The sequence below is a fragment of the Leopardus geoffroyi genome, chromosome C3 (assembly GCF_018350155.1).
Source record: "Leopardus geoffroyi isolate Oge1 chromosome C3, O.geoffroyi_Oge1_pat1.0, whole genome shotgun sequence".
In the NCBI taxonomy this organism is placed as follows: Eukaryota; Metazoa; Chordata; class Mammalia; order Carnivora; family Felidae; genus Leopardus; species Leopardus geoffroyi.
This window is the reverse complement of record NC_059338.1, coordinates 4,210,595-4,223,777: the sequence shown is the minus strand read 5'-3', so window position 1 is coordinate 4,223,777 and position 13,183 is coordinate 4,210,595. Positions and strand designations below refer to the sequence as shown.

General features: G+C 44.7%; 1 pseudogene; it reads left to right on the top strand.

Moving 5' to 3' along the window:
• Positions 1-855: 855 nt before the first annotated feature.
• Positions 856-2,681, top strand: LOC123585792 (annotated as a pseudogene).
• Positions 2,682-13,183: the final 10,502 nt, after the last annotated feature.

The following is a 13,183-nucleotide window of genomic DNA, read 5'->3' as shown; positions in this document are numbered from 1 at the left end:
AGGACACAGTATACAGGAAGAAAGAAATGTGACAGAACTTAGTTCAAAAGAGCGTTGGCCTCCATTTCTGGAAACATGATGAGTGTTATAGCCTGAATGGCCCTCCCACCGCCTGGCCTCGTACTAGTGGTCTCGTGTACATGAAGGAGCAGGGCTAAGGAAAGGAAAACACAGGACTCAGTACTTGGTAAGAACACCTGCTCTGGGAGATTCCCAGGGCACTTTGTGCTGGCAATGCATGTTGACAGAGAGGACTGGACCGATCTCAGACAGCACAGAGGGAACTCAAGTGCCACGCTCACTCAACACCCGCCATGTCTTTGACCTGGACCCACCTCTTTCGTGGTCAAGTTGGGTAGTTGTTCTCATGATTCTGCCGTTCGTTTGTGTTGAGACTTCTCCTCCCTGTCATCCTTGCCCTAAATCAAGCACATCACGAGAGACTTGTTGATTTATTCTCAAGAGTGCAGAGTTCCTAGCCGGGGGAAGAATACTGCTGGCACCCGAGGCCGGGGCAGCACTCTCGCCTGCAGCTCGGAGCGCAGTGCAACCTGTTGTGCAGCGAGAATCTCACCCTCCCTTCCCTTTGGCCAGTTCATTCGGATCCGGACCCTTCTCAGCGCCAAGGCTGAGCTCTTGCTGCAGCCAAGCTCCTCCTCACAGATTCCTCCAGCTTTGGGAGGTCACACAGGCTTGGCCTCCTTTTCTCTTTGTCCTTCTAATTCTGTACCTGCTGTGACTCTCTCCAACGACGTCCTCATCGTGACTGTTATTTTTCTGGACCATCACCTCCATATTCCCTTCATCAGCAATCAGCTGACTGTCTCTATGTGGGACATATACATCTTCCCAAGCATGCTCTCCATCTCGGAGAACAGCTACGCTGTGGCCATCATTCCTTGCATCCTGTCTGGCCTCCTGAGTCCTCACCAGCCCATTGCCATTCAAGACGGTCATGCCCACTCGTCTCCTGCCTCACTTGTGCAGCCCACAAGGCTTTTCCTGCTCCTGGCCACGCAGCCTGATCACTGTGTGGCCATCTGCAACCCCTGTGGTAGCCGGTCCTCGTATTCATCGAAGTTCTCCAGAAAAACAGAACCCGATAGGTTTTATTGATCCGTGTAGGAGATTTACTGTAGGAATTTGCCTCATGTGCTCAAGGAGGCCGAGGAGTCCCGTGACCTCACATCCGCAAGCTGTGTAGAACCGGGAAAGCTGGTGGTGTAAACCCCAGTCTGAGTCTGAAAGCGCGAGACCAGGAGCACTGATGCATGAGGGCAGGAGAAGACGGATGTCTCAGCTCATCCGCCGACGGAGAATTTGCCCTCCTCTGCCATTTGCTCTATTCAGGCCCCCAGCAGATGGGATGATCCCTGCCTACTTTGGGTAAGGGTGATCTTCCCCACTCGGTCTGCTGATTCAAATGCTAATATATTCTAAAGACACCTTCGCAGGCGTGCCCAGAATTAATGTTTTGCAAGCTGTCTGGACATCTCTTAGCCCAGTCAAGCTGACGCACAAAATTCACCACCACAGCCATCCTAGGGAAGAGGCCTGTGCCAGTGGACGTCTGCGTCTCTAAGAATTGGCCTGGGCATGGCCTTGTCCAGGTAACATCTGTGTTTGGCCTGCCCTTCTGTGACGCCCTTGTCATCTTTCACTTCTTCTGTGACGTCAGGCCCCTGCTGAAGCTGGCCTGCGTGGGCACCCCTGTCAGCGAGATCATCAACTTTGTCGTCAGCGTCTGTGTCCTGATTCTGCCCACGGGCCCGGTCTTCTTCTCCTACGTCCTCATCGTCTCCACCAGCCTCAAGATCCCCTCCGCCCGGGGCCGGAAGAAGGCCTTTGCCACCTGCACCTCCCGCCTCACGGTGGTCATCATCCACTATGGCTGTGCCTCCGTCATCTACCTCAAGCCCAAGTCCCAGAGTTCCGTGGGGGCAGGACAGACTCATCTCTGTGACCTACACCGTCCTCACTCCCCTGCTGAGCCCTGTCGTGTACAGCCTGGGGAACAAGGAGGTCAAAGGTGCCCGGTGCAGAGCCGTGGCAAAAACACTGCTCAACTCTCAGTGCATCGAGACTGTGATAGTTTCTCTCCACGTGCTCGTTCCTCCGAGTGTTGACTCGCAGGGACATCGTGATTCTCCACAGCTCCACGGAGCCTCCAATGGGGCCTGCCCCTGCAGTGTCCTCTCCGGAGACGTCTCCTGTCACACTTCAGTCATATTCCCATGAACGCAGGTAACAGGCCCTGGGATTCTGGCCAGTTCTTACATCTGCCAAATAACACACAAAAAAGGAAGATTCGTGTTGGACACCTTGGAAAACGCTCCAAAAATCTGTTCTGCTTTGAGGCCAGGGGACCTCCAGGAGAGATGGGGTCGGTCAATCTACTGCGCCTTATACACTTTCCTCTCACGTTTTCATTTGTTGCCAGACTTTGGTGCAAGTGCACTACTCTTTCTCTCCAGCTGGTCTCTTGCGCCCCCCCACCCCAGGGAGCCCGTGCTGAGCCCTGCTGGATGCTGTTCCTCCCGGCTGCTGTTCCTGCCTCCCCCACGGCCGTGGCGTGTCAACACCGGGACTTAGTATCACACCAATGATAAAGTTGTTTGCCTTTGTACACACCTCACGATTTATAGGGAATTTCCACCTGCAGGCTTTTATGTGATCTGTAAGGTAGGCAGGTCAGCAACGATCCTGTGCCGTAAATAAAGAAACTAAAATTCCTTTTAGTGAATCCGTTTACAAGATGCGGGAACTTCACGGGCAAAATTAGGACCTTCAGGGAATAGCGTGGGCAGGGCTGTGGCTGGTCTGCAGGAGGCTTTGTGCCCTTGAGGAAAAAAGCATCCTCTCCTCTGGATGCTTCTGTCAGAAATGGCCATGACGGTTTTACTGCCCTCTCCTGGGAATTATCCTGAATCCAGATGTCTAAGCTGTGGATGGACCCCCTTAGTGTCACACTGGACACCTGCAGAATCCCACGCCGCAGGGCTGATCGAGGGATCGACGAGGAAACAAATAGGTGCCAGTGTCCTTGCCCACAGTCTTCGTTCAGTCCCGGGTTGTCTGAAAGCCTCATTTCCCAGCCCGCCCTTATCGACTGGAGTCCCTCTCACATCTCTAACTCGGGTCTTGTCGAGAGGATGTGTAAGACGTACAATTTCTGGAGTTACTGTAAGTGTGGTACCGGCACGGGGGCTCCTAGACTGAGCCAGCCTCTGTGGGTCCTGAGGACCAGATCTGTCCCCAGTTCTGCCAAGAGCTGGAGGCAGGAGTTTACGTGGAGGGGGGGTGGAGGCCACGGTTACCCTGCCAGCATCTCGGACATCTTCCTACAGATACAGGAGCTATGATCTTAAACTCCCAGTTTCCAGCCCGGTGCCTCTAGTTCGGTGTCAGAGAAGACGACACGGATGCGTTAAGTGTTTCGTGTGCAATAGGCACCGTGTTCGACACGGTATGTCCCGTGTCCTTCAAAAGCTGGTATATCGATTCATTTCTTCGCTCATTTACCCAAGTGGTGGTTATTGAGGGCTGTATGACCCGTTGATGCTGTGAAGCTGGCTCTAAGAAGGCTGGGGCCATCCCACACTTTGTGACCAGGGGACCCCTTTAAACTCTTCGTAAAAATGAAGGAGGACCCACGAGTCTTTGCTGGTACCACCTGACCGCAGTAGAAATTAAAACCAAAAGATTTCCAAAGTATGTTTTATTCACTTAAAAATAACAATCCAAATGATAGCACAAGTCACGTTGTTACGAAAAATAACTACAACCCAGACAAAAAGAGTGACGCCCGTGTACGTTTTTGCTAATGTGTCCAGCGTCTGGTTTCATCCAAGAGACCCGGTTCTCCCGCACGTGACCTGACGCCCTATCGCATATCGCGTAGCCTCTGGAAAAACTTCTCCCGGAAGAGAATGAGCGAAAAAGGTGAAGAACGTCCGCTTCATCATGAGAATGGTTTTGACTGGACAGAGCCTCTGGAAGCACACCCGCATCTGCCTCCACCGACCACGCAGATGTTAGAATCAAGGTCAGAGCCAGAAGTGGGCGTGGCGGGGGGAGGAAGCATCACTCCTTGGGGGCGGTTAGCAAAGGACCTGAGGAGGCCGTCCCGGCCCCTCCTCTCTTCGAGCATCCCTTTGGTCCCTTGGAAGGGGCATCACGGAGCACGCCTGCGCAGGAGAGTGGAGAAAAGAAATGGAGAGTTGGGGTCAGGAGGCTCATTACCCCTCAGTGCTCAGTTTGTGGGTGAAAGGCTGGCTTTCCGAAACTTGTTTGCCTGTTGATTTCCCTCACTCCTGACCCCACCCAGCAAACCAGAGTCTTTGATGCTTCCTAGCACCAGCTGAAGCTTCAGACCGGTCCTTTGGACTGCCAGCATCCAACTGGAAGGGACACCGGATGGATATTTTTGTAGTAGTTGGCTCTAAGCACACTGGAGTTCAGAGCCAGGAAGTGCGGTTTGGAAAAAAAAAAATCTAATGAAAGAGAGTTTCATGTTTGCACGTTTCATGTCTATTCAACCGTGGGCCCTTCTCTGTCATGGGCCAAATTGGTGTATGCATACGCATCCGTTTTGGGATTCTGTTCTGTTGTATGGATCTATTTTGGCTATTTTGTGCCAATTTTGTGTTGTTTTAATTAGTATAGATTTATGAGGTATGTTGATATCTGCTAGATCAAGTAAAAAAAAACCCATTGTCATTTTTTTTCTGAAAGAGCCTCGTCTATTTTTGCACATTTCCTAAACATAAGCCCCATGAAAGCAATGAGGTTGTTTATCATTTTGCTGGCTGCACCCCAGCAGCTTTAATAAAAGTGACATAGTGTAAGTACTCAATAAATATTTGTTAAATAAAGGAATGAGCTTCTACTTCTGGACTAATTTTAGAATTAGTTTGTCAGTATGCGTGCAGCATCTTCCTGGGAGTTTTATTGGGATTGCATTGAATTTGTAGATTGATCTGGGAAGAATTGACATCTTTGCATCCTTGAATCTTCCCATCAATGAAGGTGGCCCCCATTTACACAGTGCTTCCTTTATGTTCTCCAGCAACGGGGCATAATATTCTCCAGAAGGATCTCCTAGAAAAATATCCATTTACTGTAATAACAAAATTGTCTGAGCACCTTACAAAAACAACAAAAATAGACAACAGCTTTATTGGGATGGAATTCAGAATGTAAAATTCACCCTTTTAAAATATGCAATTCACTGGCTTTTACTAAAATCAGAGTTGTGCGCCTGTCAGCACGACCTAATTTCAGAACATTTGCATCACGGCCAAAGACCCCCTGTGGCCATTAGCAGCCACTTTTTCGTTTCTCCCCTCGCCCCAGCCACTCACAAACACGGATTGACTTTCTATCTATGAAATTGCCTATTCTGCACCTCTCAGATGAACGGGATCACACAATTGTGATTACCTTCTTCCATTTAGCACAATGTGATTAATCTCCATTCATGTTGTAGCATGTGATCAATATTTCATTCCTTTTTATGGCCGAATAGTATTCTAACATATCGACATGCCATCTTTATGTATCCATTCACCGGTTGATGGGAATTTGGGCTGTTTCTACTTTGTAACTCTTATAAATATAATGCTGCTGGGCACATCAGCCTATAAGTTTTTGTGTGGACACTTTTTCATTTCTTTTGGATATATGCCTCCAGATGGCATTGTTGCTGGATTCCATGTTGTAGAGGATGTTTGTATCTATATTCATCAGGAATATAGGTCTGTGGCTCTTCCTCTTGTTTTCTCGTGATGCCATTGTCTGCTTTTGGTATCAAGGTCATACTGGCCTCATAGAATGAGTTGGAAATCATTTCCTCGTCTTTTATGCTGTGGAAGAGTGTATAAAGGATTGGTATTAATTCTTTAATGTTTCATAGATTTCATCAGCGAAGCTAATGGTGGTTCTGGGCTACTCTTTGTTTATTACTGATGCAATCTCTGCTTCTTGTAAGTCTATTCAGTTTTTCTATCCCCTCTTAAGTCAATTTTGCAACTTTCTGGGAAGTTGTCCATTCCCTCTGGGTCACCTAACTTGTTGGCACACAGTTCATAGCCTTCCTCTATGATTTTTATTTCTGTAGGGTCACTGGTGATCTCTTCTCTTTAATTCTTGATTTTAGCAACTTGTGTCATCTTTTTCTCTTGATCTGTGTAACTAAAGGTTTATCAACTTTGTTGATCATTTTAAACAGTCAACTTTGGGTTTTGTTAATTTTTTAAATTCTGTTACCTGTATTTTTTATTTCCCCTCCCATCTTTTCATTTTTTCCCCATCTGTTTGCTTTGGATGTAGTGTCCTCTTCTTTTTCTAGGATTTTAAGATGAATCTTGGGTTAATGACTTGAGAACTTCTTTTTTAATACACACATGTACTTCTTTAAATTTCTCTCTAAGCACTGCTTTTGCGTATTCCCTAAGTTTGGGGATGTGTTTCCATTTTTACTCATCTTAAAGTGCTTTCTTTTTTATTTCTTTTTTGACACCTTGGTAATTATTTAGAAGCGTGTTAATATCCACATAGGTGTGAATTTCCCAAATTTCCTTCTGTTGGTGATTTCTAATTCCGCCGCTGTCAGGGAACATACTTTGTTTGATTTCAATACCCTTAAATTTATGGAGGCTTCTTAATGGTCTAACATACGGTCTATCCCGAAGAATGTTCCTTGTGGACTGGATGAGGATGTATATGTGTTGATAGTTTGGGTGGAATGTTCTATGGATGTCTGCTGTAGCTGTTTCATAGTGTTGTTTGTGTCTACTTCCGTGTTGGTCTTATGCGTGGTTGTTTTACCCATTATTGAATACAGAGTATTAAAGGCTCCAACTATTACCATGGAATTACCTATCTTTTCCTTCAAATCTGTGAGTTTTTGCTTCACGTGTTTTGGGGTTCTGGTAGGTAAATGTACAGTTGAGAATTGTCATCTCTTCCTGATGCATTGAACTTTTATCACTTTTGTCTTACAGCAGTTTTGGCCTTCCAGTTAATTTTGTCTGATATTAATATAGCCATTCCAGATAGTTTTGGGTTGCTGCTTGCCAGGCGTATCTCATTCCGTATTTTTAATTTTACCTTATTTGTGTCTTTAAATCTATGGCCTGTCTTTTGCAGACTTTGTATAGTTGGCTTAAAATTTCCTACTCCATTCTGCCGATCTCAGCCTCCTGATTGGATTAGCTAATTTATTTCTATTTTTTTGTACTTCCTGATCAAGGAGGAGCTACATCTCCCACTTACTGTTAGTTTTCTGTCTGCCATGTGTTTTTCCTTCCTCTGGCCCTCTATCCCTGCCTTCTTTTCTGTTAGATAGGTATTTTCTAGTGTACCATGTTTTTTCTTGCCCGGATTTTTTTGAGTTGATTTCTTAGTGGTTGCCCCGAGAAGGGTTACAATTTTTTACCTTAAAAAACATGCTAATTCTTATTAATACCAACTTAATTTGCCCAGAAGCAAAAACCTTGTCCCAATGTCGATTATTCCCTTACCTCTTGCTGTCCTTGTTATACATATTGCTTTTTTGTACATCGTTGTACACATTCTCGTAATGAGTGCTTTGTGCTGCTGTGTTTTAAGTCGGGAGGAGAAGAGAGTTGCAAACAAAACGCATCTGTATTGTCTTCTCTATTTGCTGACACGTGTGTAGTTTTGGGGTTTTCTGACTTTAGCTGGAATGTTCAAACGTGGTCATGAAATGACGTTTGTGGACTTCTGACAGCTGCGCATAAGTAAAGGAAATTTCTTTTTAGTCTTAGCTCGATAAGGATGTTTATGATCAACTGGATGTTGGATTTACATCTGATGTTTTATGTTTCTCAGCCTTTGAAATAATACATTTTGATTCTTTTACTGTGAACTCATGCTTGCATTCCTTGTTTAAAACCCAGCTTGGACGACGATGCTGTTTTGTTTTAACTATGGATGCTTTTTTTAAAATTTTATTGATTCTCATCTGTAGGTGACATTAGCGTTTAATTTTGTATTTTTAACTGCCTGTTTCTGGTTTGATACAAAGCTTTTGAGGCTAGTGGCCTCGTGATTTGAGCTGAGGACATTCTCCTATTTTTAAATTTTTTTTTTCAACGTTTTTATTTATTCTTGGGACAGAGAGAGACAGAGCATGAACGGGGGAGGGGCAGAGAGAGAGGGAGACAGAGAATCCCAAGCAGGCTCCAGGCTCTGAGCCATCAGCCCAGAGCCTGACGTGGGGCTCGAACTCATGGACCGCGAGATTGTGACCTGGCTGAAGTCGGACGCTTAACCGACTGCGCCACCCAGGCGCCCCTCTCCTATTTTTATAAAACCTGAAAGAATCTGCATGTCTGCTCTTAAACCTTTGGTCTCTTTGTCTTGAGGAGGGCGGAAAACTACATTTTCACTGTCATTTTCCTGTCTCTTGACTGTTGCTCTGTTCATTTTCGAATCTTTCTCAGGCCATTATTACAAATTAGTATTTTTATTAGAGTTGTACGTTTGGTCCGGGTGTTCAAATTAATCTAAAGCGTCTCGTGCTGTTATCATTTTAACAGCTGTATTTTGCATCCCTAGGTAGGTCCTTATTTCGTTTGTGATTTTATTTGGGTGATCCTTCCCTCATCTGCTCTCAGGGGTAACTACCAAAATTTTAATACCTTCAAGGCCTCCTTTTTATTGCTATTTTTACTTCAATCTTTAAGGCCCATCTAATTATTTAATTTGTCTCTGTCTTTGCCATTAATTCATATGTTACCAATGTAATGTTACTTGAAAATTTTTTTCCCTTGTATTCGCTTTCTTTTTCTGCATTCTTGAATTAAACACTCCGTTTTAGGTTTTTCCAGGAAGCGGTTTTACCTCGGGACCTCTTCATACACCACTCTGATTTTGCTAGTCTGCATTTTTATCTTTTAATTTCAAATGGTTTATAATTTTTTTTAACATTTTTATTTCCTCTTTCATACTTCTTTTTTCCGAAGTATATTTTTATATTTGCAGCTGTAGGGTTGGTGGTGGGAAGGGCCTAGCAAGGGGTGGGTAGCGAACTTCTGTGGTTGTTTGTTTTCAAATGTACTGCACGGTGTGTGAAAGCCGTGTGTTGAAGCTCAAGGAGATCTCTTTGCAGCAGACAGTGTGGTCAGATTTTTGTGAAAAATCGCGGGCACCTTAAAATAATTTAAAATTGGGGGGCACCTGGGTGGCGCAGTCGGTTAGGCGTCCGACTTTAGCCAGGTCACGATCTCGCGGTCCGTGAGTTCGAGTCCCGTGTCAGGCTCTGGGCTGATGGCTCAGAGCCTGGAGCCTGTTTCCGATTCTGTGTCTCCCTCTCTCTCTGCTCCTCCCCCGTTCATGCTCTGTCTCTCTCTGTCCCAAAGAATAAACGTTGAAAAAAATAATAATAATTTAAAATTGGGTCCAAGGGTTTTTCTCACCTTTTGAAAACTTTGGTTATTTTCTCACATTTTGTCTGCCTTACCAGTGTTTTGAAAATGTTTAACGTCTCTTAAATGACTTTACGATGCCGGTTTCTCCTTGTATGTGTGTCAGTGTTTGCTTGATATATTTTGAAGCTTGGCTGTTAGGTCCATTCCAGTGATGGCATCTACACATTTTTGGTGAAATCGTTCTTTTTTTTTTTTTTATTTTTATCAGAACTCCATTTGCCTTTTAGTGCCCTTTTTTCTCAATGAATTTTAGTCCACATGATATTTATGTAATTATTACAGGAGGCTTATTCTTATTTTGGGTTTCCCTTGTATCATGTTTCTCCTCATTTCCCCTTTTTCTCAGCCTTTCCTCAGTTTTTAGATGGTCTGTTTTATATGCTTTATACTGGCTTGAAAGTTTTCCACTTGCTACCTCTTCAGCTAGGAATTACCCTTTTAAAAACATTTTTATGTTTGGGAAACAGCGTACCTACAGTTTAAAAATTCAAGTATTACTAAAATATATATACATGTCCACACGCACACACACACACACACACACACACACAAAAGGAAGTGATTCTCTACTCCACCCCTCCCTACCCTTTTCTTTTCCCTAGAGGCAACCTGTTTTTGGGGTCTTCAGAAAAACTGAACCAGTTACATGTGTATGTGTGTGTTTTATGTACACCTGTGTGCGAGGGAGAGAGGTGATGAAGGCTTACTTTTACCAAGTGGCTCACATGATAATGGAGGCTGGCAAATCCCAAGTCCACAAGGTGGCTCAACAGGCTGGGGGCCCAGGGCAGCACGGGTGCTGCAGTTCAAGTCTGAGGCCATCTTCTGAATTCCCTCTTGCTCATGGTTGGTCAGTCTTGTGTCCTATCCATGCCTTCAACAGGCCCGCCCACATTATGGAGGAAATCTTCTCTACTGAAAGCCCACCAATTTAAATGTCAATCTCCACTCAAAACACCATCGCAGAAACATCCAGAATGCTGCTTGACCAAATGTCTGGGCACAGTGGTCCATCCAAGTTGACGCATAAAATCAACCATCACACTAGTTTCAACAACTTTATCAGTTTCCATCCTCATTTCCTAACTCACATGCTTCCTCATTCCTCTTTTTCAATATAGGTTTACATTCTTATTTTAGTTGTCATTTACTGTTTCAGTGACAGTGATTCAATGAATATTATTCACAGCTGATCTGTGCCATGTGCTATAAACACGTATCTCTTGAACAAGAAGGCTAAACGTTTTTGGTTTTTTGTTTTTGTTTTCTCTCTGTGGTCCGTAATATCAGTCATTTCTTAATTTCCCTTTTTCTTGTCATGGAGCCACTTGTCCAGGAGCCCTCTGCCTTTGTCCAGTTTTTCCCAGTTGCTCCTTAGCTGATTGGAGGGAGGTGACACTTCAGTTCCAACCTGGGGGTCCCCTTCCCTCTCTGCTCTTCTCGATTCACTGTCTCCTGGATTCTTCATCTTCAGTGTGTACACCTTCGTTTCCATGGCTTCCTGAGAAAGAGGGGAGAAGCAAATTTTGAGCTCTTGCATGTTGTAAAAAGTGTTCTTTTACTCTCGCGCTTGGTTGGTGATTGGCTGAATTTAGAATTCTGGTCTGGGACACTGACAACTAGTGATGCGAAGTCTCCTGAAAAATGGAGTCTGGAGGCTTCTGCAGGGGTGCCGTCAGCCGTAGCACTCCTCATCACTGCAGACCCAGCAGGAAGAGAGGGACTTGACCCTACATGACTGGACCTTGCGTCCTATGGATATCACTCTACTACTCCAGGAGGCTACATCCCCCGGGGAACAGCTCAGCCAGTGCAAAGCCCCATACTTGGAACTCCCCCTTTCCTCCAATGGACTTCTAGTTGCCAACAGCCCTCCCCAATCCCCCCTTTTCCCCTTAAAAGGAAGGTGCCTCTCCTTTGTTCTCAGACTTGAGTAGGGTTGTGCTGCAGCCTGTTTGCCCCCGACTGCCATTCTTATTCCCATATAAACCCATCTTGTGCTGGTAAAATAACTTGCAGTTGCTATTTCTAAGATTAACGGGACGAGTTTTCCCTCAAAATGTTTACGCCACTATTTCATGGTTTTCTACTTTGTAGCGTAAAGTCCAGGGCCGTTTTGATCCTTGGTCCATTGCTTATTATTCTATCTGGCTTTTTATTTTGACGTTTGTAAGGTCGCCTTTTTAACATCGTTTTTAGACACTTCGTGAAGATGTATTTTGCATGTGGCCATGATTGTTTTCATCGTGGGAGTCGTTTGGGCCGGAAGCTCATGTCCTTTTGCTTTTTGAAATTCTCTTTTTACTATGGCTTTGAAAATTTAACCCTTCTACTTATGTTTGAAGTCTGTCTAGTCAACTATTCAACATCTTCTTTTATCGTCGATATTCATGTTGGCCCCTGATTTTTCTCCTATTTGCCATCTGGTTCTGGTATTCAAGACATTTCCTCGAATTTCTCCCCCAACTCTGCCATTTAATTTTTTATTTCAGGTGACGTATTTTTAATTTGTCAAAGCTCTTTCTGCTTCTCAGAACATGCCTTTTATACAGCAGCACTTTTGTTTCACCAGCACGGCATCTTGTCACGTCCTTCAGAAAATGTTGAATATGTGTCTTTGGAAAGACTTTAATCTGCTCTCTGGGCCGTATCTGATTCTCCCATGTTCTTTTGTTACCTGTTTGTCAGGCGATGTCTGTTTTCATGTTATTCCCAAAGGCTTGGGGATCCTTGTCAGTCCATTTGTAATATGACTAGTTCACTAATGACTATCTGTTTGGAAAGTGTGTGTGTGTGTGTGTGTGAAGGGCTGGGATATCTTGAATGGTGGGCTTTCCTTATGAGGGTGATAAAGCTGGGTGATGTGGTAAAGATGCTTTCTTTGGATTCTGAGGATAAGCTTACTTTTTCAACATAGGATGACACCGAACTTTCCATATCTTTTGGTCTTTGTTCATGAAATGCTAAGTTGCCCAGGGAATATCCTTCAGTTTCCTGATTGGGAGCTTGTAAGCCTTTTTCGTCAGTATCCTATAAGGTTTGCCTCTTCCTTAATTTTTAAAAAATTGCTATGGCACCCCCCCCCCACACACACACCTCATCTCTGTAAATGTCCCCAGAAAGTCACCCTCCAGCCTTCTGCACAGGCGGAGGAGAGGTTCTGGCTGCATAGCATTTCTTAAACATTTTCAGAGGTGTTTTACTAAACTAATCACACACTCTGAGGTTCAGAAAGGCTTGCTGCCTCCCTTTCCTGAACGCTTCTGCCTTCCGGCATTCTGGGTGAGAAATCGGCGTTTCTGTTGTTTGCTCTGCATCAGGCACCTTCTGCGGTCTATGTGCTAAGTCACACGGAAGACAGTAACAGTGTATTAATCTGCGTTCCAGATTCCATAATTTGCCTCACACTCTTGCTGTCATCTGGCTGTTTCTATGGCTAAGGAGGCAAGCCTGTTCTGAACTGAAATTGAGTAGGGCTTTAGGGCAAAGCCGCAAACTATTACATATGTGAACTCTGTGTTTCAGTTCTGTTTAGCAGAATTCCTAAAACTTTGTTCTAAATTGTGACTAGTCTTAGCCAGTGTGTAGAGCTTCCCATGGAACAAGAGAAGGGAGTGTAATTTTCTTATAATTCTTTTATTAAAAAAAATATTACCCCGACAGGGAGGGCTGCCCTTTCTGGGCCACGACCCCCCTGTTTCCTTCTCCTGGTATTTCCCACTGTTATT